The following is a 3,758-nucleotide window of genomic DNA, read 5'->3' as shown; positions in this document are numbered from 1 at the left end:
CTGAGAATTGCAGGAGAATTACTGAGAAAGAATGAGTTAAATCCTCATTAATTCAGACAACATTTATCAGTCACCAACTTTCTGGAAGATTCTCTGTTACGCTGCCAGCCACTCAATAACTGACACCCCTGTTGGAGAATTACAGCCTAGAAGGGAAGGGCTATGAGCCCTATGGCACCCTCCCAATAACCCCTTGAAAATAGTTCTAAAAACAAAATGTTGATTTTTCTACTGAGGGGCCAGCATTTTGTATTTCAATTTTTCAATTTCTCTCTCTCTTTTTTTTTTTTGACAGGATCTCACTCTGTTGCCCAGGCTGGAGAGCAGTGGTGCAATCTTAGCTCACTGCAGCCTCAACCTCAAGTAATCCTCTCATCTTAGCCTCCTAAGTAGCTGGCACTACAGGTTTGATCACACCTGGCTAATTTTTGTATTATTTGGTAGAGATGTGGTGATGGGGGCTAGGTTCACCATGTTGTCCAAGCTAGTCTCAAACTTCTGGTCTGAAACTATCTGCCCACCTCGGCCTCCTAAAGTGCTGGGATTACAGGTGTGAGCCACTGTGCCTCGCTATTTCAATTTCTCATAATTAAAGAAAGTTAATTAGAAATTATCTAGAAAATAATTAAGCTAATTTTCTGGACATATTATCTCTCTTTAATTTTTTCTTGGCAAACACATAGCTCTTATTATGTGCCAAGCACTGTTATAGTAACTTTTAAAAAATTAATTATTTATTATAACAACCCTATGAAGTATGTATTATTGTTATTTACCCCATTTTTAGATGAGAAAATTGAGACCCAGAGCTAGTAAATAACCCACCCAGGTTTACATAGCTAGCAAGTGGGTAATCTTTTAGTAAGGTGATAAAAAGACAAAATAAATTATATCAAAATAAAAATGAAAATAAACCATATTCCATATCCAGGGACTAAATTAAATTAGAACACGATTCCTTAAAAATTGATAATGCCAGCTACAGTGAGACCAGAAGAATAAGTCCTGGTGTTCTATCACACAATAGAGTGACTATAGCAAATAACAATGTAGTACCTACTTCAAGACAGCTAGAAGAGAAGATTCTAAATATTATCACCACAAGGAACTGATCAATGTCTAAAGTGATAGATAAGGTCATTACCCTGATTTGGTCATTATATAATATATTAAAACATCACATTGTACCCCATGAATATGTGCAATTACTATGTGTCAATTATACAATTTAAAAATTAATAAAAAAATAAATGGAATGATACATTTACAAATCTTGAAGTTCATACTTTAAATGAGTGAATTGTGTGGTATGGAGGTAATATCACAATAAAGCTGCTGTAAAAAAATGAAAAAAATTTTAATTCCATACTAATTCAGACAAAACATAGCTAAGAATATGTGTAGCTGAAAAAAAAATTAGGTAAGATAAAATATTCCCAAAGAAAACTGGGCTATCCTATCACCACCTTCAGACTGGGTAAAGAGCAATTAATTAATCTGGGTGAATATTTATTGGATGTATTTAAGTGTTTGACCTATGCAGCCTCTTTTGGGTAAAACATTTCTTCACAAGCTCAAGTGATAAATACTATTGAGCTTTAGTTTCTGCCCTTAAAAGAATAGTAATAATGACAGTACCTATCTGATAAGCTTATGAAAGGACTTCTCCCATGTGGTGGTATGGTGTCCAGATAGAATTCCTGTATACTGGAAAGCAAATGTTCACCAATCAATACACCCCTCAAAATGGTCCTTATGATTTGCTGTGAATAAAGCATAGCTATAAAGAGAGAGAAGACTTCAATATCCACACAATTTAAAAGTAAATGCAAGCATGTAAATCAGTCAGTACACCCAGGAAGAGCCAAAGACAGCTTCCTTTACTTCCTCAGCCCACCAAAAAAGGTTACTTTTCTTAGGTTAGCAAATTGGCTTCCTTATTTCTCTGATATCAGAGGTTTTAAAAATGCCAAAATCTATGTATCAATGCAATATGAGACAAAGTGCTGTTCAGTTTGGAGGACTTAATGGAACTTATTTAAGTACTGACCTCTTGGTAAATAACTTCTCGGATGAGACATCAGGCTACAAAATACAGAAACAATCAATCCAGGAATCACATCTGTGAGGAAAGCTCAAGCTTTAAACCTTATTATATCTTGAAATAGAAAATCAAAACCATTAACAAATCTTCTGATTAGGATGCATGAATAATATAATGTTATAAATTATAATTACATATGATTATAATGCGATATTATTGACTATTGAATAATAATCTACTAGTACCTAATGAATAATAATTATTGATATTACCATATAGTTGTAATATATGATATAATGATAATAGTAATCTGTATGATTACAAAGCATGGTAATAAATAAGCTTTAATTAACAAGCTTCACTTTAAGAATTCTTAATTCCATTCACCTAGCATAGTTTAGGAGGAGAGGCTATAAACTGAATCCTCTAGTGGAACAATTAGAGGCTCCCTTGAGCTCACACCAAAGTGAATTTAATCTAGATCAAGATGCCTCAAGAATTATTTTATGAGCTGATTCAACTGACAACCTGTGGATTCACAGGATTTCCCAAGCCCATGGAAATAAATTTTTAATGTGATGAGGCTGAGACTGCTCATCAGACCTTACCACTGGCTCTGTAGAAAGACCAATTCATGAATTTTGGGTGGGATGTCTACTTTCTTTCTTGTGAATCCCCCTGCTACCTATTCCTGGTTCAACCTTAGGCCCTCAGAGAGATTCTCCTTTTGATCATGGTGCTTGTCCTCCAGTGATATCAAATTCTAGGAGAGCAAAGACTTTCCTGTTCACTAACAAACCTAAGTTTTTATCATACTGCCTGATACAAAGCATACATATAATGAGTATACATATAAATTCACATACAAACACATATATAGATATATGTATGTGCCTGTATGTTTGTGTATGTCTGTTGAGACATAGAGGGATAATACGATGGATAGAAAGCGAGGAAGTAAGCTGACTTACCTATTATAGAGGCCAATAATGAGAAAATACCCTATGTTTAAGTGCTTCTCAAAATCTCATGTACACAAAAAAATCTTTGGAGGATATCTTGTTACTTTGCAGGTCTCTGTTCAATAGGCCTAGGCCAGAAACTGTGATTGATATTCTGTAGATCTAACCAGCTCCTAGATGAGGCCAGTGCTGCTGTTCCTCTGATCACACTCCAAATGGCAAAGCCCCAGATAACTTGGACCCAGGTGCTGGCCAAAAATGAGTAATTTAGCAACATATGCCTCAAAAACCATGCACTACATAAGAGACAATAAGTTACTTCATGACAAATACTATGATAAATACTTTAGATAAATTTTCCCATTTGATCCCTTCTGCAACCTAGTAAATATTAGTATACAAATTTAATAATGTAGTGATAAGGAAATTGACACATAATGAAGCTACATGGTTTTGCATTTTATATCTAGCAGATACGCCTAACTCTAAGGCTATATTGCCTCCCAAACAGAGACTGGATCCTGAAATGCCAAGGTTTCCACACCCTAGAAAACAGCAAATAAGGAATGGCTTTGGGGATGATTATTAGTGGGTTCATATCTCTGGGTTACAAGGAGATTTTCAGTTGAGTTCATGTCTTAATTTAAAGAGCAGTATTCACAGTGGAAACAGCTAAGCCTTGAGGCAAACATATCAGGGCTTAAAATCTTGTTCCACTTGCTCCAAGCTGTGTGACCCAAGTCATCTCACCT

The 3,758-nt window shown here is 35.2% G+C and overlaps 1 long non-coding RNA gene across 1 annotated transcript; it reads right to left on the bottom strand.

The window, feature by feature from the left end:
- Positions 1-1,294: 1,294 nt before the first annotated feature.
- LOC115835913 lies at positions 1,295-2,817 on the bottom strand. The gene is made up of 3 exons (XR_004030870.1): positions 2,051-2,817; positions 1,639-1,707; positions 1,295-1,335 (listed from the first exon to the last, which is right to left on the bottom strand). It is a non-coding gene; the product is annotated as an uncharacterized LOC115835913 (long non-coding RNA).
- Between the last annotated feature and the right edge of the window lie 941 nt (positions 2,818-3,758).

The sequence above is a fragment of the Nomascus leucogenys genome, chromosome 7b, assembly GCF_006542625.1.
Source record: "Nomascus leucogenys isolate Asia chromosome 7b, Asia_NLE_v1, whole genome shotgun sequence".
Taxonomy (NCBI): Eukaryota; Metazoa; Chordata; class Mammalia; order Primates; family Hylobatidae; genus Nomascus; species Nomascus leucogenys.
This window is presented reverse-complemented; position numbering and strand designations above follow the sequence as displayed.